Here is a 25,923-nt window from a genome sequence, read left to right as displayed (position 1 = left end):
TCAAAGATAAAGCCTAAATTCAGAAACCAGTCAAAGAATTTGAAAGAAGATTTTTATACCAAAAATATTTTAACTGTCTGTTTTGCTAAGCAAGAAGTCAGTGTAACTCTTAATGTCTACCTACCCATACAATCATGAGTATGAAGGTGATTATAGCTCTTCCTCATTCCCTGAAGTAGTAGGCTATAGTACAGTAAGCATCTATAAATTGATAAAAACTGCATCCGTACATAGTGGCATGATGATGCTGCTTTAAACTACTGCTCAAAAAAGTTGTATAATGCTTACCAAAGAAAACCTCAAAATCGGCTACATCAGCGCAAACGCAGAAATCTGACTTTTGGTGAATCTTCTGACTTCTCTTCAGGTTTGTTAGAGTTTTGAGTCTTCTTCTCTTTTACAAACTATTTAACTTTCAGGAAGTAGACTTATGCCTTGCTGTTCTTGATAATCTAAACATTAACATACAAGTGGAGCCTTCATACTATCATCCAGTTAAATGCATGCTGAACAAGTCTAAAGTGGATCTGCAGATACAGTCACACAATAGGTAGTGATCAGCTTGTGCTGGTTAAAACACACTACCACCCTCAGTTAGAGGCCGCAGCCTCTGTTAGACGAGCAATGGTAAATGACCATGTATGAACTCCAGCCCCTTTGAACAGAAATTGAAACAGGCTTGTGCACCCTACCTGCATTGCACTGCACAAAGGACACACAGATGGTCAATCTGCTGCACATGTGGTTACTCTTAAACCAGACCAACCCTGTTCTCTGCAGTTGTCACATCAAACCTACCTACAAACACTTTTCAAAATTTGCCAAATGGAAATAAGGAAAGACAGCGCTATGTTGATTTCTGCATCAAAAATTGCAATGAAGAGGTCAACACTAAGTTGTATACTATACCTTTAAATGTTTCTTGCAGGTTTTATCTTAATACTCTACACAATTTATAAAATGTCAGACCTTTTATCACAACACAAAGCAAGAGTCATTGGGGAAAACATGCCTCTGAAGACTTCCAGAGTTTTATTCCCTTCTCAGTCTCCTATTCCTAACAAGCAGAAGCGGGACAGGCATTTGCCGCTTACTTTTGAAGGTGTATCTCAACTAAAATAGGTCTCAAGACCCTTCTCTCCTCACATCTCTCCTCTGCGCTCTCATGCAACAATACAGACTGGTAAAAACAGCACCAGGCAAGCCTATACATTTTCCTTGAGAAGTGGCATGGACAGAACTCCACTGTTTTTAAGAGCTCTCACCAAATATGTGCAACTGTGATGAAGTGAACTTGGGCAGGCCAGTTCAATGGCATATGGAAAACGTCACAAGTTCCAGCTTGTAGAACAAATTGCTATCCACTTTGTCATGCTGATCTACAGGTACTTGCTTATCTTCAGAGCCTTTACTGATATCTGTGGTAGAATTACGCATTCCATTCCCAATACAAGTTATGTTATCACATATTGAACTTACTACAAAGCACAGAACTTGAAAAAAATAAAAACCAATATAAACAAACCCTCCATTGACAAACTTTCTATGGAGCTCATAATAATGAACAGTGTCTTATCTTTATCAACAGATGCTGTCTTACCTTTATCAAGAAAAGCTGAAATGTCCCTTTCTCCTATTCAGCTCCCAAGAACAAAAGAAATGAACTCCACCCTGTGGGCAAAGAACATTTTTTAAATGATTAGTGATATTCTGAAAGAAGGTTTAATTCATTACAAAATAATACAGACCTTCCAATTCTGGTATGATACTCAGGTAAAAATATAATGATATCTGGAAAAAAGCCCACTTATGACATATAGCTAGTTACATATTTACTACATTATTTCAACAAGTAACATAGTAAATGCTCCTATGAACTGCAGCCCATTGATAATGAAATACTCAATAATACTATTTTATAAGGAAAATTACACATTTATTAGGTCAGCTTCCGAGAGAAAGCTGCAGCACTGCAACCCATTGTGCAATCTTCGACCACACAGGTTTCCTTTACATCTTAATAAAGGCCCCAGAAGAATGAAATAATACAATACACATTACTAAAAATAATTCTGGATGCCCTAATAATTCACATATCTTATAAACTAAGGAACATCATTCCTCCCTGTTGTAACAAACACACAACCCCAAACACTTCCATGAGAGCAGGATGGGATTTGTATGGCAACAGATGTTGTAAGTCATAGGGTGAGATCAACAGTCTCATAAGCAGCAGAGAGATTAAGATTCATTTATTCTGCAGTGTAGCCATAAAAGCTTTACTGAAGTCCTTAGCAAGAGCAGTTTCAGTCAGCTGCAGAGGACTGAAGACAAGGCTGGAAAATTATTCACACAGGCCAGAAGCAAAAGAGAAAAAGAAGATGGAGCAACAGCTACAGTAGGATGATGACGACAAAGGTTGTTGGAGAATGAACACATTATGTGCTTGTATTGTAAGGAAAAGCAATTTCATGGGTTGAACAAAAGGCACAAGAGCACACAGGCAAGGAGAAACAGGAGGACCAGAGCTTTTGCTTCTTTGCTCTTTAATTAGCTACTCCATTATCACACTAGAATGTGAAGCAGAAATTATTCATTTAGACAGCTTCCCTAAAATCTTTACAATGTCATTGCTTATCTTATCTGAAGTAGTTTTACACATATCAACACCGATTCAAGAGTTGCAGAACGGCTCAATTTCGTTCCTGTCCCAAACACTGGTCAAATATTTATCATTTCCTTCACAATACTGAAACAGCTAGAAATTTTGCAAGGGCATAAATACAACTGAATTGCTGATAATGGCCCGATTCAAGTAGCTGTCCTTGTTCCTAGAGCAGGTTTGTTACTCTACAGTTGTTATAATCTGTCGTTTGAAAGGAAAAAATAATGTTTGTTATTAAAGAAAATACTTAGGTAATTAAGTGCCACTAATCAGATGCTACACATTTTAAATATGCAACTAGCTTGTAATGACATATTTAATTGACAGTGTACATTACAGTTTCCCTTTTTCTGGGATAAAAGAAAATCTCCATGCATTTTGTTCATACTAGTTCTGTGAACATTCCTGTATAGAACAAACTACGGAAGTGAGTTGTGTTCATTTGGTGTTGCTTCTAATTAACAGAGACCAACTGCTAATGGTGAGTACATCTTCCCCAAAATACCTGTAACATTGACATCTTGGGAGCTCACATGCATCCGTAATACGTATTTCAACTTAGATTACAAGTTGGAAAAAATACTGCCTTCACTCTCTAAGATTCACTGGAGGGATTTTGAAAGCTTCCTTTTTCATTGATGAATTTCTTCAAAAGGGCCCAAATATTGGGGATTCTGCTCTTTCACATGCATCAAGTTGTGCACCTAAGGCCGTATCTGTTCTGAAATACTAAGTCAAATTGTGTTTAGAGGTTTGTCTAGTGTTTACACAAAGCTACAAAGGTAGAAAAGGTTTGGTTTAACAACTTATTTTCAATCCACTCTATATCAATAGATCACCAAATCATTTTAACAGCACATGTTTAACACAGCAACTTTCACCAACATCAAAAACTCGAGAAAGTTAGTAAACATTCATCAGCAAACTTTCGTGGCCTCTCCCAAACATTCACACAGCTCTGCTTCCCTCTATTTTCCCCCAGCTCCTATTTAGAGAATAGAGAGATGCACAACTCATGCAACATCACTTTTTGACCAAGCAAGTCCGGCCATCAGCAAACCAAGGCTTCATGGGATGACTTGCCTGGCAGCTGCCCAGGGCTATGGTGAAAGGTTGCTCCTATAAGCTTCCCCACAGTGAGGATCCCACCCAGTAAGGGACAAACCTCTGAATTCAAAGTAGTACAGATCATAATCAAGCACAGCAATTTCAGGATTAAAAACCAAAGTATTATTTATACTTTAATACTAGTTTAAACTCTACTCTGAAGTCTAGATTAAAGTAAACTTTCCCTTCAGAGCAAAGGTTTTAAGTTTATAAGAGAATGACTTAGGAGCTAAAAAGTGATTTCCAGTAAACAGTAATGACGTCAGCTTCTATCTGAGAGTGATCATTTTCCAGCAAACCTAGCTCACTCCTTCACTCCCACAAAGCACCATTTGTACCTTCTCACGGGACATCTGTGAAGGAGAGGAACAGCAGTACCATCCACAGCCACATGCAACTCAACTAGAATTTCGGCTGAACCTGAGACAGCAGTGGAAAGCAGACAGAAAATGCCATCTTCATGTTCATGTACAGATAGAGAAAAAAATCTGTCCCTGAATAGAAAAGGCAAAGGTCTTGGATAAGCATGCCACACAGTTGTTTGAATTTCCGACTTTCTCCTACCAAATGCTTCTGCAGGAAGTAATTCATATCTGTTTCACTGTGTCCTCTTACACTGTTAAAAAGGATGAATATCTGATTTGGAGGTTACAATTTATGTAAGCAGTTAAATTTCCATGATCTTTTCTGGAGAGGTTTAAACAGGATGGTTGCTTGAAAAGAATGACAGCTCCTTCCCTTTAGCTCCCACACAAAGCACGAATAACGTCCTTCTCTTAATTTTACCATGCTCAGCAAGAGGCAAAAAGATGATAGGGACATTTTCACATTATTTTCCTGTTTTCTAGAATCTCTGGAAACCGTTTCCATAGTCTTTTTTACTCTTTTTCTCAACTCCACTCCACAGAGATCAAGGATTGATCTTGAGTAGGTAGACCCTACAAGTGAATGCCCCCAGTAATCACAGCGCAGATTGAAATAATAATTTCCACTGACAAACAGCCTTCAAGTGTATGACTTCACTATCTTATTTTTAAAGGATTCTTGAAGAATTTTCCCATGCTAAGCTAAATGTTAAATACACAAATGGTGATACATTTCACTACAGACAAGGCAAGTCTCTATTCCTGCTTTAGCCATGACACTGCATGCAAGCTTCCAGCTTCTAAAAAGCATGTCATCTTATTTGAGAATGCTTTTCACTTTTCTCCTAATCTATTTAATCTTTTTATTTGTGATCTAGAGGAAATGCCTAGCAAACAAATGTTTCATAGCCAGCATTTGACCATATGTTGCCTGTATAGGCTGGGTTAAAATGTAAAGATTTTTCTTCATTTTATTCTCAAAAAGACAGAAAAGCCTAGAATGAGTAAGAAAAACAATATATAAAAAATAAGCAGTATAATTTATGCTGCACTTTAGCAGACCAACATAGCTGCAGTTTGACATCCATGTGTCTGACCTCAAAACTGGTACATAACCAATACAGGAGTCAGAAGGGTCAACACCGATTAAAATGTGAAGATGATTCAGTAAGCATTCACTCCAAATTGCATACAAAACACCCATAATCCTGAGCTAATTTATCATTCCTCTTAAACCCTGGAAGAGCAGAGACAGAAAGTTGAATTTAACACCGGCTGGCAGAATCCAGAATTTCACGAGTAAGCTGATACTATGGCAATAAAAAGCCGGGAAACACTAAAGTAATCATAAAAATGCCCTGTTTCAATAAGATAAGGAAGCTTTTTGCCACAACTGATATTTGTTTTGACTTCTTAAATGAAGCTAAATAATATTTTCATAATTTTCTCACAGCTCTTTCAGAAGGCGTCTACCTGCTCAGACAACCCACGGCACAAAGCAGACCAAGGACCAAAGAAAGGCTTGGCCACCACTAGCAGGAAGCTGCCCTTTCCCCCTCCTGCCATTTGTCAGCCTTGCAGGCAAAAGCTGACAGAGAACCACAGATTGGAGTAATTACACAGATAGTTTGGGGCTAATTAAACAAATTGCTCAGAATCAGTAGTATTTAAAATCTATCGAGAAAATTAATAGATGCCATCGGAAAGTCTCTAAGGGAGACAGATTATAGAAAAGTGCTACAGCATGAGGAATATGAGATTTCACTTGATGCAGCCTCTGTGAGGCAAAAAGACTGAGCCCTCAATGGAAAAGCCTATGAGAATTTTTTTGTAACATACGTAAGCATAATGTACATAAATATGTAATTTGACTGTTGAAACCCAGATAATTCTTCTGGACATCAGTTTTCATCAGTGGCTTCAGTTCTCAAATTATACAACGTTATGATAGAATGAAATCAATTTAATGCATTTGCAGTTGTCTGTACCTACAAATTTTATCAGGGAAAAACAACTCCAATACAGACAAGAAGCTGAGTAGGCACATCATTCTAATTACAAACAGACGAAATAAATTTAATCTGAAACTGAATCAATTCCTCCCCTCCCATTAGACTATGTGATTTCCTAATAAGACAAAATCACATAAGGCACCAGTTTTGCTAAGATCAGGACAATTTTAAGTTTGCAATTTTAAAGTGGCACATCAGTGAGACAAGCAGAAGGCTCTAAATAAAAAAATAGAACAGAAGATTCAGCAAAACAGCTGAACTGACATGAACCTTTAGCTGAGGAGAACTGAATCTTTGGAAAGACATGATTTTAGCAGGAAGGTGACCACCAGTGACAAACTGTGAACTCTTCTACCCCCGCACACAGTCAAACACTAGGGGAAACTACAGCACATAGTGGGTAAGATGCTGATAATCCACCACCTTAAACGTAAGTCACAGATATGGCTAAACTTTTCTCCATAGGTTTCCTAGGTTCCCTATGGCTGTCAGCGTTTAGGTTATCAGGAAAAAATAAGGCCCTTTCTTATGACATTCTTAAATTATTACAAAAATAAAACTACTGCTGCTTTGCCATACACTGAAGGCTCATCTATTTCGATGCATTTCTGTACGGCCTTATTACTTCCTAATTTCTGTACTTATTGTGCCGCAAATTAGTGCTGAGAGATTCTCCAAGGCAAGGACACTAAAAAAAAAAAACAAACCCAAACGAAAACCCACAGGTGATCTCTGCCTGTGGCTCCATGCTGTGCAGGCCTTCACACACTGAGCCTCCTTCGCTCAGTGTTAGAATGACAAGCACCTATGTAAACAGCCAGCATGAAACCTGACCCAGCTGTTTTCAACTGAAATCCACCAAAAAAAAAAAAAAAATCTATTTCAGACTGTCTTTTGGAATAATACATTCAAATATTTTCTTAGTATGAGAAGACTAAACTCCACCCTTCCAGTCTGAAAAGTCTCTGCAAATAAAAACAGCAGAGGTACATTCCCAGCGTTCTAAAAAGCATGGGGCATTTGGCATCAAGTATTTGCTGCGACTGTTCCCGTAGCACACAAGTACCACAAATCAGATGCTTAAGGAGTAAAGTTTAATTCATAATTCATGATACTAGGTCAGATTTATTCCAGGATTAACAGGATACAACACAATCACAAACAAGTGAGATGACAAGGGCTGTCATTGCTTGGCATTAGAATCGATTCTGGTTTGGGGTTTTTTGAGGGTTTGGGAAGCTTTTTTTTGCTTCATTTTGGTTTTAAAGCAAATTATAGATTTTTCATTTGCATAAATCTTATATTTAAAAGACTGATAAACAGCTTCAATATATAATTAATAATCCACTCAGCTTCAAAGGATTTTAATGCCTCCCTATCAGCACAAATGCAGTAACATTGTTCTCATTCCCACTTACTTAATGGAAAAGAAACCAAGAAACTAAACAAATGTAATCGCTTAAAACAAAGTCAACTTTTAAAGATTTTCTACAAAGTTCGAGTACAAACAAAATGAGACAGTATAAATATCCCTTAAGTCTACATGGCTCTATTGAGACTAATCAGAGTGGTCAATACTAGAATACTGTATTCTAGCCAGTCACGAAATTAATACTTGAGACATTCTAGTGCTTTTTTTTTTTAACTCCGAGGTAGAGGAGAAAAGGCACTAGAAAAATCATGTGTGTTGACGTTGTGAGTCATCTAGTTATACTTTTTAAAGTAATTACCACGATCAGTTTGAGGCAGGTAAATTTAAGGGAAGAGTTGGAAAATACATTTCAAAGGACTAAGATTAAGAATGTAACTGTGGCTTCCATCTACAGTTAGCACCTGGAAATTCATTTCCAATCTCAAGCACAGACTGGGCGCTAAAGATCTATTTTGTTCTCTGCACACAAACTGGCTGATATTATTGGTAGAAATGATGGGCCTGTGTAGCTACATTTTCCACATGGAGCTTAGGGAGACTTTTAGTAGAGATGTGGAAAGTAGCACTAGGCTACAGACCGTAAAGGAGAGCACTGTGTGCTCCATGAAAATCATAGAATCATAGAATGTTAGGGGTTGGAAGGGACCTCTGGAGATCACGGAGTCCAACCCCCCTGCCAGAGCAGGACCAATCTAGGGCAGGTTACACAGGAACGCATCCAGATGGGTCTTGAAAGTCTCCAGTGAAGGAGACTCCACAACCTCTCTGGGAATCTTGTTCCAGTGCTCTGTAACCCTTACAGTAAAGAAGTTCTTCCTCATGTTGAGGTTGACATCAATACCTACAGCAAGACATGTTTGGGAAGACAGAACACAAAACTATAGAATGCTGATGACAAAAGCACGTATGTGTATTTGAGAACTAAGAACTAAAAGCCATTGCGGTCGCCCAGCACATGTACCTAGCTGATGACATGCAGCATGATGATGCTGCTCCCAGAGACGACAAGGGCCACATGTTCCGCACCTCCCACAGCTGGCATGCAGTGTGCAAGTGGGATCCCCAGGACAGCGGTCCAAAGAGGAACCATAAGCGCAACACCTTCTCCTTTCTGAACACGCACTCTGCATCACAACATGACATCCACCTGAAATAGGTAGATGGTCTTCTAACGGACCCACCTTCTCAGCTTAATCTATAACTTGGCGTTGATACGGTATGCCACAAGCATGGAATACCTATTAAAACAGAAAAATATTTATCCAATACAGCAAGCGTCTAAATAATTTCTGGGTGTGCCTCTAAATTTGAAACTTTTTCCATTGAAACAATAGGATTACATCACTAGTGAAATATCTTTTAATATCTACCCATACACCTTATAGCTCTCATGTGAAAGGAATAGCTAGGGAGAAGGTTACAAAAAAACTTACAAAACTTTGATTTTTATTCTCTTCTAAAATATGCATAGATGGTGAGAAACACCCAGAGGAGGTAGAATTACAGGTCATTTCAGGCTGATGCAGTGAAAAACAAGGAAGCTAAAGCTTTCAGCATAAAAATCAGAGTGATTTCTAAATCCTTCCTTATTTACAATATGATGTACTATTACCATTTTAAACAAGGAACAAGATTTTTCTCTCCTATTTTCAGACTTCATACAGAAGCACTCTATTTTGCATTAAAAAGATCAATTCACCATATACTGTAAATAAAATATGGTGAACTGGTGAGTGGACAAGGACACAGAACTTCTTTTGTTAAAGGACACAGTCAAGTTGCCACATTAAGATACAAAAGAAATGACAGCCAGATCTTCTCCATTTATGAACAGACTTCATTGCCTTGAAGGAAGGAAATAAAAAGGGTGGCTTTCCGTCACAACTCGGAATATGGCATATCAGGCAATTTCAAACTTGATGGACAAAAGCAAACGAACACACATGTGAAAACCGGTAACTTGACAAAAACCACTTGCTTGATGAAATCTCACAACAGTAGCAAATCATTGGAGTACAAAGTAATTTGTGAACCAAATGGTTCAAACGGAAAAAATGCACCTCACTACAGCATAAAGCAAGTTACTAATTCACTGCAGTAGAAAGTAATTTGTGAATTGAATCTCGGAGCATGTTTCTTTTTGCTTTTGTTTACTTTAGAGTTGAATGTTCTTAAACTATATAGGCTGCATACTAAATAACAATCACTGGTTTTGTGTGCGTACATGTTGTATATATGTCAATAAATATATATGGAAATTGTATGAAGACTGGGAATGATTAGAAGCCTCATGCCATGGAAATATTGCATAGGCATGAAGAGTGTATAACATTACCCTTGAATAATTAAGGGTCAGAAGATCAGCCCACGCATGCAGACCTTTCCTCAAAGCAAGGTTACCGCAGTGACCTCTTAAGAACCGCCTGCCTCCTGGTGTATTTTTTGCCCATCTCTGCTCCAGGTTTTCCACGTAGTTGGAATTCCACAGATGGTCCCCATCGCCCTCAGAGAAATGCTCTTTCCAGATGAATTCCCCAGAACAGGACTTCATTTCTTAGACAGCAGAGGGATATTTTCCAGAAATTCATGATTCCTGAGAGCACCACAATTGGCTAATATTTAATCATTCCATAATCTTAGAAAATCTGGTAGAAGTTTAAAAACATTTTCACAGGGCACTGATGTTCCAGTAAATGCTGGAAGCTCTCTGACCAGCATGTGATAACTGTACATTAAAGGATTTGGCTGTCCCTTCTCATCATTTCAATATAAATAGCATATTCTTAATAAAACCTATGCTAATGTAATGCTTTTGAAGTTTTAGTCAACTATTTTAAACATGCTATTCTAATGTCTTCTGATAAACACACAGATCAGTCAATAGTCCAATAGACTCTCCTTTCTCTTACTATTTTATTTGTTGATGTTAATGATTTGCTAAGTTTATTTCCCTTCAACCACAGCCTCTGTGTTTCTCAAAGCTCTCTAAAAATTACTTAAGTGACAAAAGACATTATGACACAAAGATAAAAGGAAAGATATTTTAGTATATAATTTCCCAGCTGAAGCATCACACCTCAACACACACAGCTGTGCCCATAAACACTCTTCACGCCATCACAGTATTACAACGATGCATAAACATACACCCCTTGGCAAAAATAATCCACATTTACTGCAGACTGTTTTCATTCAGATTCCATGTTTAGCAATCCTTTTCCAGGATTTCTGCTTGCATCTCTGGTAAAATGTTGTAATTCCTGCATTGTATCTCCATTCTACACAAAGGACAAAATACAGATTTCTTCATTAAAAGAAATTTCGTATAATTAATAACAGAATAATTAATATAAAGAAATCAGTTGTATCCTCTCTGTACACAGACATATTTCTCATACATGCTAAGTGGACTTACTGAGCATGTTTATCAGGAAAGAGATGAGAAATCCTGTAACTCAGATTATACAGAAATGTATATGAGGAAAATCTTTAATTTCCTACATTAGTATAATACTTTAAGGGGAAGTCATCAAAGAGAAGTAAACATGAATAGAATTAGAATAAAGGAAATCTTTATTTAATAATTGATTTTTAATCTCCTTTATGTTTATACTTCACTGACTTAAAAAAAAAAAAAATCTCATTGTCACTGGCTGCTGTAGCCACTGAAACAAACATTAACTCTAAACCAAATTAAAACAGGATTTTAAAATAGTGAAATAGCTCAACTAAAGATACCTTACAGGAGTGGTAAAATGGGTTTACCCAAATGCTTTTTGATTGAAAACGAAGTTGTTGAAAAAAGAATTTTCTATGAGAAAGGTTTATTCTAATCATGGGTCAGATTTTTAAAGGTTTCAGTTCACTGCCCCAAAGCCTTCCCAGGATCTTCACAGAGGATGAGCATCATCATCTGCACATTAAAATAGGATCCCATTGAACAACCAAAAAAGCAATAATGAATATATTAAGCTGGCACCTGCTGAGATTTGTAAATGAGCCATGGTGAGCTCCTGCTCCTTGATAACACCACTGCACACTCCTCCTCACCTGTGTGAAGCCCCCAAATGCTGAAGCTGGTAGAGGCTACACGAAGAGGGCTGCGGAGGGCTCAGTGAAAGTAACCCAACAGAAAGTACTTCAACACCAGTGAAACACGGTAAGAACCTGCCTACTCGCTCACACCATATTATCTAACAAGATTAGCCAATTTCAAGCTTTCCTCTAATTCTAAATTTGTTTTCTGTTAAAGACTCAGTTTCTGAAAGTTAGGCCAGTAACTGTTCAACACTTTTTTCCTTCAAAGATCAAAATTCAAGTTGCTTCAAATTGCTCTCCATTTAAAGAAATGCACCAAACTAAATTTTAAAAGGCTGTTCCCTCTTAAATGAATGTTTTACTTAAAATATTAGAATTACCACCCATCTGGAATCTTTAAATAAGATTAAATGCTCTACTGCTGTACCGCTCCCCATGCTTATAGACTTTTTCTTATTTTTACCTTTTTAATCAACCTTGGCAATGCAGACAGACAAATTATTTTTATTAGTTTCCTCTGCTTCCATTGTAGCTGACCCAGGCTTGATTTCAAATGTCTGCAAAATGTATTTAGTGTCTGGACTACTAATCCACAGAGACTTCTTTTTCAACTTGTTTCCTTGAAAGGTGAGGGAATCAATTCTATTACTGTTATTTTCAAAAAAATTGATAGAAGTTCAAAGACTACTGTTTTGTTTTAAATAGAGCCAGCCTTTGAAATTCAACAACCTGCCAGTGGTCCAAAATGCCTTTTTAAGCAGTTCATATAACATAGCAAGTAGTAAACATAAGCAAAAACTTTAGCAAGTATGAAAAGACAGGAAAACACCCACATGCCATTACAGCCTATTTTGACCTACACATACAATATAAATCAAGCATAAGGTAACAGTAGCTTAACTAATTCTATTAATCTCTATGAGTAAGCATTTCATTTGGCCATTTTCACATCCTGTAATTATTCCAGAGGAAACACAGGTTAAAGGTTCAACTAGCACTTAAAATGTCTCCTAAAGCATAATTATATCTACAAGACTTAGCTGCTGGGTAAAATTGGGAAACCTATAACACAAAGCATTTATTTTTCTCAAGTACACTGTGGAGTCCAATTATTCCAAAGAATTTCTTTTGTATTATTAGTAGTCAGTTCTATGCAAAGTGTATCTCAAAAGGAAAAGCTATCTGCAGCCAGCACAATTTGGGCCACGAAACATTATTATTCAGTTATAATAAATGGTTAAAACAGAATCATGAGCTCCCTCTTCAAGTTCATTCAAAGGAAGCATCATAGTCACAGCTGTTGATTGCTCAATTCAGTAAGGCATCAGAATAGGGGATCATGGCAACAGCACAGGCATCAAGAGCAGCCCTGTTTGTTAAATGGAAAAATATGGTTTCACACAAACACAAAACACCTGTTTGCTCTTTCGTGCTGTGTTTTGGGAACAGAAACTCATTTTGAAAGATGGGAAGAGAGCCCACAAACTGTGCATGTCATGAAGTACATGTTTAGATAAATTATGCTCTTAGGGAAAAAAAATGCAACTCCATAAATTGAAACTGCTTGGCATACAGTGGGATAAGGCTGAGAAGAGGCAAGCATTCAAAACAGGCAGGAATTCAAATGAAGTGGATAATATATTACAACGAGAGAATCTTGCAATTCTTACCTACAGAGTCCTCTAATCTCCTTCTTTCCATTAAATATGCACAATGAGCGCTATCTGCAGTACACATTAATTTGAAACAAAAAGATATTCAATTGTATTAATTTGCCATTGGCAATTTATAAGACACATAAATAAAAGGCTGTTTGTTTGCCATTATTAACAAGGATCTGATTTTGATCCACCACAACCTCTCTTTGATTTTTGATGTGAAAGCATCAATGGGAGGTGTTCATAATGCAGTTTGTAAGCATTCAAAGCCTGGGTCCTGAAAAACGACTACTTCACTACTTATTGCAAGTGGTGCAATTGATGGAATCTGTCAAGCAAGTCACAAGGTTTTGGTTAAAAAAAAAAAATATATATGCAACTTGCAAAACTCATGAAAATGAGATTAATGTTAAAAAAAAACGAGCTCTCAAACTAGTAAATACTAGAATTAAGGCTGTTCATGAAGCATGAATTCAGACCTCTTATATGTATTCATTGTAAGGCTTTGCTCAATATGATAGAGCAAGCCATCTGTGCAGCCAAGAAAAAAAAAAACACAAACACCAATGCTCCCTTGACCAGCGCAATGTTTTAAGATAAAATTGTTCCGCTCTTTTAAACCTTTATTTTATTCACTGTTTATCCTGTTTCAGATGATACAAAAGTCTAAGATATCACTGTACCACAACATATAAAAAAACTGTATAAAAATGTGGAAAAGGGAGTTTCATAACATACAGAATTCAACATTGAGTTACTATAGTGTCAAGCTGAAACTTAAATCCAAACCAAAATTACTATAGGTATTGACTAAGAATTTTGGTTTACACAAAGTTTTCCATTATTTATTTTTAAAAACATTCCAGTTTTACTAAAAAGCCCCAAAACCACCCTGACCGGTTTTGACATATTTTTAGAGTTCTCCCAATGTTTTCCTTTCCTTGGCATTTTTACTTCAGTGTTGCATAAACATCTCACTCACCAACACAAGCAGCCAATGGATCTCTATAGGTATCTGCCAAAGGCGAAAAGCACTAAATTAGAGGCAACAGAACAAAGTCCAAGATGTTTTATGCTTCAGACACTCTTCCTAACCATTTTGACCTTCCAACATCCAGAGCTATAATGAGATCAGAGAGCATCTTAAAAGGATTCCCCAAGTCTCTTCTACAAGATAAAACATAAAACTGTATCTATTTCGGAACTGTATCTCTTTGCCACTAAAAATAGTTTTCTGATTGTTTCTCACTTAGTACAGTTTATATTGATGATGTCTAGGGGATGGAGAGGGAATGGAAATAGAAAATATTGTTTCTCCAATTCCAGCGTCAGGAAATGTTGTTCATCAGTTTATGAACACCAGATAACTCCAAGATCTCCCTGACCTTTCAGGACTATGGGGCAATCTTTACACAAGGACTAACTGTTCTCACAGAGTTCCTGCACTGTACAAGGTACTAATCTTTTTGTTAACACTTGCCATTCAGGTCTTCTTGTTCTACTACTTTTTTTCCCAAAGAAACTATTCATCACTTATGTAATCCCAGAACAGTGACACAGCACAGGATGCTGTCCCAAGCATAGGTCTGGCTTTTCAGTTCCTTCCTCTTCCTTCTTCAGCATTTAGATTGGAAATGGGCATCAACTCTCTGCATCAGTAATCCTTTCATTTTGATAGTAACATTGGTCATCCTTTATGAATGATGTGAAAGGGTCAGGCTTAAACACTTTGATGCTGGCAAGAGTCAAGCTTTGTTGGTTTACAGCAGGAACGCGAGAAACAGGTTAGCTTTAAACATTAGATCTGCCTGTGGTAGGCTTGAGATTTCCTTTCCTCTTTCTATTCTAATATTAGTGAGCTGCTACACCCTACATAGAGACACATTAGTGTTGCTGAACACTAAGGGGTCACTGCAAGCATTCACTGCTTGGTTTTCCCTCCCAGTCAATGCAAGAGGAACTCCTGGGTCATACTGTAAGTTTGCAAGGGATGAGCTGAAGTCAATGGAGGAGATGTGAATAATTCAAGCATTCCAAACATGTCCCTTCACAAACATCACTCACTTAATGCATCTAAAGCTAAGATGTAATTTTTGAAGAGAGAGGCACATGGTAAAAAGAAAAATAAGTTTATATGGAATAAGGGTAGATTCAGACATCTCTAGCAATGGACCTTATTCAGCATGCAAAGAATTATAAATTCAGTGCTATTTTTCTTAAAGCATAAGGCATCTGCAAAACGTGCATAAGAAAAACAGGCTGATATCTAAAATTCAGAAAACTACAATCAATTAGAAATCAACACCATTCTAAATCAAGGTGCACAATACTGGTGAGACATTTATTAAAAACAATATAAAAACATATGCATAGTCAAACATCAATTTTGCTTTTTGCTGAAGGAAAGTATGACAGCATGCACCTGTTGTTTACAACTACTGCTAATGAAAAGTTGCCAACGCAAGCCAACTTGTGAACTCTCGGTGCTGCTCAGCAGAAAAACTATGGCCCTGATTCAGCAAGCTGCTACTTTTGCTGGAACATGTTACCTGCCTTGAAAGTTCAAAGGAATGTCTCACCCGAAATAAGCTGTCAGTCTACAATAACATTTCAACACTTGAGGCTAAAACGGGTACCTAAAAAAAGCCACACCAACACTATATACTTTGTTTGTGAAGAAGTGTGATGTATCCTTTCAGATGGGGAATAAAGTTCCTTGTTATTTTTGTCACATATGGCCTGTCATGGCCCAGTAACTGCCCACTAGAGCAGCCATTGGCCATGGGATTTCTATAGCTGCAGTTGACGGGCAGAGTTTAAACTGATGGCCCATTCGTTTGTAAAAAGACGCTCCGTGCTGCTGATGGCAAGGCATGACATCCTCTGTAAGCAACAACTGTTACTTCAGCTTTATGTACAAGGGTCCTGCCTAGCAGGACAAGTGTAACACAGCACCAACTTACCACGTATCCAATACGTCCTATAACTATCTTCCACAAGAACTGCACTCTGTCAAAGGCTAATGCTCCACCTGTTTGTGCAATATGAAACAAATAACTACCTGGGAATCAGCTATACAGCTTTCATTCCAATTTCAATTATTGCCAGGAAGGAAAGGGGAGGGGGGTGAGTAAATTAAACACTTACATGTAGTTATTAGTGCTTTGGAAACATTAATTTATCTAGAAGCATCAAACCTCAAATCCCAATCAACAGTCTTCACCAAAACACACAGAGTTCCAACAAAGCAAGAAAATCACCAGCTCTTCTCACTACAACCCCATCTCCAGCCTAGCAGTGGGTGCCGAGCAACCCCGGCCAGCTGGAGCCAGCCTCCACGCAAGCCAGCGCTCTGCCCTCATTGCCAACGCACCTTTGCGGCCGCAATGCCACGCTTCCCTGCAGCGCCCCTAGTTACTGTAGCCGCTCCTGATGTAAACCCAAGAATGTCTTCGGGCTCTAGAGATTAGTTAAGTATTAGCATTTTCAAAATGCATCTGGTTGAGAAAGGAAACCAGAAACCTGCTAGACTTGTTCACCTCGGTTTATCTTAAATCCCCTGATCACTGGTAAGATATTTAGTACCTGAGAACATATGGGTGTTTTTCAAGACTTCTGTACAACCTGCAATTATAAAACCAGATTTCATACAGTAATTTTATAGATCCAATAAAAGCAAGCATCTGGTATCTTCTTAGATTTCATTTTCCAGAAGAGACCTGCTCATCTGTAAGAGTATTTCCCTAAATCACAGAATCACAGAATCACAGAATATTAGGGATTGGAAGGGACCTCGAAAGATCATCTAGTCCAATCCCCCTGACGGAGCAGGATTGCCTAGACTATATCACAGAGGAACGCATCCAGGCTGGTTTTGAATGTCTCCAGAGAAGGAGACTCCACAACCTCTCTGGGCAGCCTGTTTCAGTGTTCGGTCACCCTCACCGTAAAGAAGTTTTTCCTCATATTTATGCGGAACCTCCTGTGTTCCAGCTTGCACCCATTGCCCCTTGTCCTGTCAAGGGATGTCACTGAGAAGAGCCTGGCTCCATCCTCATGACACTTGCCCTTTACATATTTATAAACATTAATGAGGTCACCCCTCAGTCTCCTCTTCTTTAAGCTAAAGAGACCCAGCTCCCTCAGCCTCTCCTCATAAGGGAGATGTTCCACTCCCTTAATCATCTTCGTGGCTCTGCGCTGGACTCTCTCTAGCAGTTCCCTGTCCTTCTTGAACTGAGGGGCCCAGAACTGGACACAATATTCCAGATGCGGCCTCACCAGGGGAGAGTAGAGGGGGAGGAGAACCTCTCTCGACCTGCTAACCACACCCCTTCTAATACACCCCAGGATGCCATTGGCCTTCTTGGCCACAAGGGCACACTGCTGGCTCATGGTCATCCTGTTGTCCACTAGGACCCCCAGGTCCCTTTCCCCTACGCTGGTCTCCAACAGGTCTGTCCCCAACTTGTACTGGTACATGGGGTTGTTCTTGCCCAGATGCAGGACTCTACACTTGCCCTTGTTATATTTCATTAAATTTCTCCCCGCCCAACTCTCCAGCCTGTCCAGGTCCCTCTGAATGGCTGCGCAGCCTTCCGATGTGTCAGCCACTCCTCCCAGTTTTGTGTCATCAGCGAACTTGCTGACAGTGCACTCTATTCCCTCATCCAAGCCATTAATGAATATATTGAATAGAACTGGTCCCAGTACCGACCCTTGAGGGACTCCGCTAGACACAGGCCTCCAGCTGGACTCTGTCCCATTGACCACCACTCTCTGGCTTCTTTCCTTCAGCCAGTTCACAATCCACCTCACTACCCGATCATCCAGACCACACTTCCTCAGTTTAGCTGCAAGGATGCTGTGGGAGACCGTGTCAAACGCTTTACTGAAATCGAGATAGACCACATCCACAGCTTTACCATCATCTATCTACCTGGTTAAGTCCTCATAAAAGGCTATCAAGTTGGTTAAGCATGACTTCCCCTTGGTGAAGCCATGTTGAGTGCCCCTAATGATCCCCCTATCCTTGATGTGCCTAGAGACAGCACCAAGGACAAGTTGTTCCATCACCTTTCCGGGGATGGAGGTGAGGCTGACCGGTCTATAGTTCCCCGGGTCCTCCTTCTTGCCCTTTTTGAAGACTGGAGTGACATTCGCTTTCCTTCAGTCCTCAGGCACCTCTCCCGTTGCCCACGACTTAGCAAAGATGATGGAGAGTGGCCTAGCAATGACTTCCGCCAGCTCCCTCAGCACCCACGGGTGCATCCCATCAGGGCCCATGGATTTATGGACGTCCAGGTTGCTTAATTGGTCCCTGACCCAGCCCTCATCTACCAAGACAGATTCCTCCTCTATCCTGACTTCTTCTGGGGCCTCAGGGGTCTGGGGCTCCTCAGGACAGCCTCCAGCAGTATAGACAGAGGCAAAGAAGGCATTCAGTAACTCCGCCTTCTTTTTATCCTCTGTCTCCAGGACCCCCACCTCATTCATCAGTGGGCCTACATTGCCTCTAGTGTTGGCTTTACCTGCAATGTATTTGAAGAAGCCCTTTCTGTTGTCCTTGACCTCTCTTGCAAGGTTGAATTCCAAGGAGGCCTTAGCTTTCCTAGTTGCCTCCCTACATCCTCTGACAACAGACTTATATCCCTCCCAAGTGGCCAGCCCCTCCTTCCATGATCTGTACACCCTCTTCTTCCACTTGAGTTTGCCCAGCAGTTCCCTGTTCAACCATGCAGGTCTCCTGCTACCCTTCCTTGACTTCCTACCTGTTGGGATGCTCTGATCTTGAGCTCGGAAGAAGCAGTCCTTGAATGCTAACCAACTATCTTGGGCCCCCTTACCTTCTAGTACCCTGTCCCATGGGATTTCCCCTAGCAATTGCTTGAAAAGGCCAAAGTTGGCCCTCCTGAAGTGCAGGGTTGCGATTCTGCTAGCTATTCTGTTCCTGCCACATGAGATCCTGAACTCTACCATCTCATGGTCACTACAACCAAGGCTGCCCTCAACCTTCACCTCTTCAACCAGACCCTCCTTGTTAGTGAGGATAAGATCCAGCAGCGCTCCTCTCCTAGTTGGCTCATCCACCATTTGCATCAGAAAGTTATCATCAATGCACTGGAGGAACCTCCTGGACTGAGGATGGCTGGCTGAGTAGGCCTCCCAGCAAATATCAGGGTAGTTGAAATCCCCCATGACAACCAGGCCCTGTAATTGCGAGACTGCTCTCAGCTGCCTGTAGAAGGCCTCGTCACCCTCCTCATCCTGATCTGGTGGCCTGTAATAGACACCCACAACACTATCACCCCTGCCAGCCTGCCCCTTAATTCGCACCCATAAACTCTCAGCTCGCTCCTGATCCACCCCTGGACAGAACTCAATACATTCTAGCTGCCCACTCACATAAAGAGCAACTCCACCACCTCTCCTTAGTGGCCTGTCTTTCCTGAACAGGACATAGCCATCCAAGACCACATTCCAGTCATGCGAGGCATCCCACCAAGTCTCTGTAATTGCCACTAAATCATAGCCCCCCGACCGAACACGGATTTCCAGCTCCTCCTGTTTATTCCCCATGCTGCGTGCATTGGTGTACAGGCATTTCAGGGAGCGAGCTGAGCACAGGGATTTCACCCCAGGGGGATGGGAGGCCTCCTGGTCTACCTCAACACTAGAGCATTGCCCCAGTGGTGCAAGCCCAGCTACTACCCCATCCCCCTTCGAATCTAGTTTAAAGCTCTCCGAATGAGCCCTGCTAATTCCTGTCCCAGAACCCTTTTGCCCCTACGACATAAACCTTTCCCATGTATTACCATCACGCCTGTTGTCTTATAAAGCCAGCCATTATCAAAGAACCCAAAGCCCTGTCTGTAGCACCAGTCTCGTAGCCAGGCATTAATAGAGAGAATCCTACTATTCCATCCCACGTCATCACCTGAAAATGGAAGGAGGGAGGAGAAAACAACTTGTGCCCCAGACTCTTTCACCAACTGTCCTAGGGCCTTGTAGTCTTTCTTCATCCCCCTCAGACTACAGGATGCAGCTTCTTCCCCACCTGCCTGGAAGATCAGCAGGGGGTAGTAGTCTGTGGCCTTCACCAGGTTGGGGAGTTGCCTGGTGATATCCCTGATTCGGGCTCCAGGCAGGGATATATAAATATATATAAACCATATATATAAATAAATAAATATATATATATATATAAACCATATATATAAATATATATGGTTTGATTTACAGAGTACCTTCCAGTTACAGTATTACCTCATCATACAGAGCTGCAAACCCTATGCATTTAAGCCTGCAATCTTTTATTGTATTTTTTACACAGGCAGAACTCCACTACAAAAAAAAAAACAAAACAACAAAACAAAAACAGGCCAGATATTGCCTCATGGACATGCTGCAGAGTTACATCAGGCACGCCACACTGACAAGGTTTTTCTAAGAAACAGAAATGACAAAGGCAGTGACGTTAGGTAGCCATTAAAGATACTAGGCAGGAAAGTTCAGATTGAAGTAGGTGGTTTAGAACAGGCAAAAACGCCCTTTCTCCACATCTGGTAGTGAACATCTTTGTTGCTGGACGAGGCTGTAGTGGAGACTCGGAGTTCAGAAATAGACTAGGCAGGCTCGGGGGCAAGAGGTCTAACACCCGCAGCCCAACAGCAGCGGGTGCTGGGAGGGTCAGTGGTGAATGGACACTGATGGGGCCAGGCTTGTTTGTCCTCCCTATGGCGCATCCTCCACAGCCACCATCAGGGACAGGTTCCTGAATGAGACCCACTGTTGGCCCAACTGCTCTTAGCAGCCACTATTATTGCTATTAGTTAATCAACTAAAAGCAAAACATGATTGTCAGGCTGAAGTACTCTGTGTTTGAGAACAATTTGTTTGGTTTTGGCCACTTCTCTCACAGTGCATACAGAACATTTCAGTCCCACAAACACAAAATCACTGTATTCCATTTTTTAATAGTTCCTCACGCTTTAAAATTGATTTCTCGTTTTGTTTCTTTCATATTGTGTAAATGTACACACAGAGTCATACATACATATAAAAGACACAGAACTGTGAAACAAACAAATAAGTACTTAACTTCTAAAGCCTCAGTTTTGCCTTGCCTTCATCTATGAATGTTGAGAAGTGAAAAAAGACTCAATATTTGTCTACTTCAGCTAAAACATTCATCATACATTCCAGAACATATCATGGCATTAAGCACACTGTATATCAGGCAAATAAATCAAAGGCATATTATTTTATTTTTTTAACTACATCAATTAGTACTTCTGGATAAGAATGTCTTCCATGGCAGGTGAAGGGATAATTTAGGTGTTGCTATTAGCTCACCTTCTGGTTGTAACTTCCAGATACCACATCATATGATTTGAAATGATCCTCAATACGTTATTATCAATTTGACATTTACACTGCTGCCATTAGTGTTAATTTTCACTTCTCATTCAGATGGACAAGGATTTTAACCTAATAGTTACAATAGTAAATAGGCTACTAATACTAATTATAAAAGTAATTATTATTTTAATTAATATTAACATTATATTATATGTAATTATTATAAGAGCAATTATTAGTACTAGTACAACTGGTCCTTGCCACTCTAGAGGCTAGACCTGATTTTGTGTTACGTAAATGGTATATCTTCCTGTGCATTCACCTTTATAACAGTCACTTTTTCTGAAGACCGGAGGTTCAATAGCTGAATCTGAAACATTTGGCCTCATTGCTTTTACTCACCCAAGTGAATAAATCCTGGTTCCACAGAAGACAGAAGAATTCTATTTCTTTATTATCAACTTCCTCTGTGATACAGAAAGTCCTTTTTAAAATACTGCCAGGTATTAAAAAAAAGTTTAGCATTTTCTTAAAACAGGAAGACTTGTAGTAGGAGATGAGCTCCCCATTATCCATCTGTTTCCAGTTGTTTTTATTTATATTACCAAACCTTCCAGATGTCATGCTCTTCATCTTTTGTCCCTGTGGAACCATAAACTATATTCCTCTTACAAGCTCTTTATATCTACCCTTATATTTAAACATTAAAAATCATTTTAAAGTGAGAGAGGTGCCAAATTCTTATTTTCTGTAGAGATTTCCGAGACCATCATTCCCCAGTTCTCTCTTGCAAACTACCTAAAAAGATAGAAAGAAGAGGATGGAGTGCACTTCTGGGTACGGGGATGTGGGGTGTTGGGGGGCAGCAGCGTGGGGTTAAGTTAGCTGAAAATAAAACTAGAGGTAGTCTTGCCTCCAGTGAGCCATTTATATATATTGAAAGGAGGAGAAGCAAAGAACAAAACAAATGCCAGACCTGCAGGTGTGCTGACAAATTAAAACTGGAGCAGGAAAAGAAAAAATCATAGAATCATAGAATCATAGAATGTTAGGGGTTGGAAGGGACCTCTGGAGATCATCGAGTCCAACCCCCCTGCCAGAGCAGGACCAATCTAGGGCAGGTTACACAGGAACGCATCCAGACGGGTCTTGAAAGTCTCCAGAGAAGGAGACTCCACAAACTCTCTGGGGAGCTTGTTCCAGTGCTCTGTAACCCTTACGGTGAAGAAGTTCTTCCTCATGTTGAGGTTGAACTTCCTGTGCTCTAGTTTGCATCCATTGCCCCTTGTCCTATCGCAGGGCACAAGTGAAAAGAGGTTGCACCTTTCCTCTTGACACCCAGCCCTCATATATTTATACACATTAATCAGATCCCCTCCCAGTCTTCTCTTCTCCAGACTAAAAAGCCCCAGGTCTCTCAACCTTTCCTCATAAGACAGGTGTTCCAGTCCCTTAATCATCCTCGTAGCCCTCCGTTGGACTCTCTCCAGTAGATCTCTGTCCCTCTTGAACTGGGGACCCCAGAACTGAACGCAATACTCCAGGTGAGGTCTCACCAGGGTAGAGTAGAGGGGGAGGAGGACCTCCCTCGATCTGCTGGACACACTCTTCTTAATGCACCCCAGGATACCATTGGCCTTCTTGGCCACAAGGGCACATTGCTGTCCCATGGATAACTTGTTGTCCACCACGACTCCAAGGTCCTTCTCCATGGAGCTGCTCTCTAGCAGATTGCCTCCTAACCTGTACTGGTGCATTTTATTACTCCTTCCCAGGTGCAGGACTCTGCACTTATTCTTGTTGAACCTCATTAGGTTCCTCTTTGCCCAGCTCTCCAGTCTGTCCAAATCACACTGAATGGCCGCACAGCCTTCAGGTGTATCAGCCAAACCTCCCAGCTTTGTATCATCAGCAAACTTGCTGAGAAGACACTCTGTCCCTTCATCAAGGTCGTTGATGAAGATGTTGAACAGGACTGGACCCAGCACCGATCCCTGGGGGACTCCACTAGTTACAGGTCTCCAGCTGGACTTGGCACCATTGATTACCACTCTGGGCTCTATTGTGTAGCCAGTTCTTAATCCATCTGTCTGTTCTTCTGCCTCACACTTCCTGAGTTTGCTCACGAGAATGTCATGGGAAACTGTGTCAAATGCCTTGCTAAGGTCAAGGTAGACTACATCCACTGGTCTCCCTGCATCTACCCATTCAGTCACAACATCATAGAATGCTATCAGGTTAGTCAAGCATGATTTCCCCTTGGTAAATCCATGCTGACTGCTCCTGATAACCTTCTTTTCCACGTGCTTAGAGATGACCTCCAGAATGAGCCGCTCCGTCATTTTTCCAGGGATGGAGGTGAGGCTGACTGGTCTGTAGTTTGCTGGATCTTCCTTCTTGCCTTTTTTGAAGACTGGAGTGACATTGGCTTTCCTCCAGTCCTCAGGCACCTCTCCTGTTTGCCACGATCTTGCGAAAATGATGGAGAGGGGTAGAGCAACAACATCAGCCGGTTCTCTCAACACTCTTGGGTGCATCTCATCGGGGCCCGTGTACTTAAATATGTAAAGGGCAAGTGACATGAGGATGGAGCCAGGCTCTTCTCAGTGACATCCAGTGACAGGACATGGGGCAATGGGTGCAAGCTGGAACACAGGAGGTTCCACATAAATACGAGGAAAAACTTCTTTACAGTGAGGGTGACTGAACACTGGAACAGGCTGCCCAGAGAGGTTGTGGAGTCTCCTTCTCTGGAGACATTCAAAACCCGCCTGGATGCGTTCCTGGGTGATATGATCTAGGTAATCCTGCTCCGGCAGGGGGATTGGACTAGATGATCTTTCGAGGTCCCTTCCAATCCCTAACATTCTGTGATTCTGTGTGACTTGTGTGTGTTCAATTTCCATAACTGATCATTAACCCAGTCTTCACTGACTAGTGGTGAGTCTTCCCTCCTCCAGGCTTCCTCTCCTACATCCAGGGTCTGAAGATCACAAGGGCTGGTCTTAGGATTAAAGACCGAAGCAAAGAAGGTATTCAGCAACTCTGCCTTCTCTGCATCCTCGGTTATCAGGGCTGCCGCCTCATTCAGCAGAGGGCCCACACTTTCCCTGTTCTTCCTTTTGCTACTGATATATTTGAAGAAGCCCTTTTTGTTCTCTTTTACTTCCTTTGCCAGTTTTAGTTCTAAGAGGGCTTTGGCCTTTCTTGTTGCCTTCCTACATGTCCTGACAACTTCCCTATAGTTCTCCCAAGTGACAAGACCCTTCTTCCACGAACTGTAAATTTCTTTCTTCCGCGAGATTTCCTTCAGAAGCTGCTATATCCTTTCAACCTCTGCTTCACCTCAGCAATCTCTGTGATACAGCCTCTATTCTAAGGAGAGCTGCATGCAGTCAATCTTATCTATGCTACCCATAAACATGCAGTGGATGTCTACACAGGTCGGCATGACTCTGCCCCGCTGCCCCTACCAGTGCCAGTCGGCACCGATTACAGGAGCCTCAGAACTGTCCTAACTTATTAGAAGATGGAGAAAGGAAAAGAACTGGCTCACTGCTTGACCACAAACACTAATTCAAAAATAGACATTACTTGCAACTATGAAGTATTTTAGTTGTAAAAGAAGTTTTCAACAGTATGTGGTACTGTCTTCTGGCTTCTCAGGAAAGCATTGTAGAGAGGGTTATTCAAAGAAATAATTTTTCTTTCTCTACCTATGTGATTTCTCTCAGTATGAGTTACTTTAATGCAATGAAAAAGAGAGTACTTGTGAAGTTGTTGTATGGTTTGTGTCAAAAAAGTCAGAAACATAAAATGTGTTCTTAAATCTCCAAATTGTATTTTATCTCTGTACGTGTTCCACTAGGAATTTTCCATATCTAGTAAAAACACTGTTCTTTCCTCTATGAACAACATAAATTGTTATGTTACCAAGTTCCTTAAAAATAAAAGTAGAAAGAAATTGAGTCATGTAGGTCAGGCGTTAATATTTTAAATACCCTATATAGAGCCTTCCACAGAAACTGCATAGTACACCTTTAAATAAAAAAAAAATATTTAGTGTGTTTTTTTAATATATATAATACATAAGCCATGATGTAGCTATGAAAAGGTTCATGTTACAAGCTATGATTTTGGGGATTAAAAAAAAAAATCAAGCTTCTGTGCTTTGTGTCTGCAAAATGGAACAGTGAACTTTTATGACTGCGATCAATTTGTTTTCCTGAGAAAAAGACCAAACAAAATGGAAGGATCATCACATCCGAGAATCGTACTCATCACA

General features: G+C 40.4%; 1 protein-coding gene across 1 annotated transcript in view; it reads right to left on the bottom strand.

Annotated features, from left to right (window-relative positions):
* The window catches only part of BMPR1B (bone morphogenetic protein receptor type 1B), a 278,304-nt gene that overhangs the window by 215,306 nt on the left and 37,075 nt on the right, over positions 1-25,923 (bottom strand). Inside the window, exon 2 of the mRNA XM_068402616.1 lies at positions 1,601-1,671. The gene's annotated coding sequence lies outside the window, so the exon portion shown is untranslated. The remainder of the gene's footprint in view (positions 1-1,600; positions 1,672-25,923) is intronic.

This window comes from Nyctibius grandis, chromosome 6, assembly GCF_013368605.1.
Source record: "Nyctibius grandis isolate bNycGra1 chromosome 6, bNycGra1.pri, whole genome shotgun sequence".
NCBI classification, from domain to species: domain Eukaryota; kingdom Metazoa; phylum Chordata; class Aves; order Nyctibiiformes; family Nyctibiidae; genus Nyctibius; species Nyctibius grandis.
This window is presented reverse-complemented; position numbering and strand designations above follow the sequence as displayed.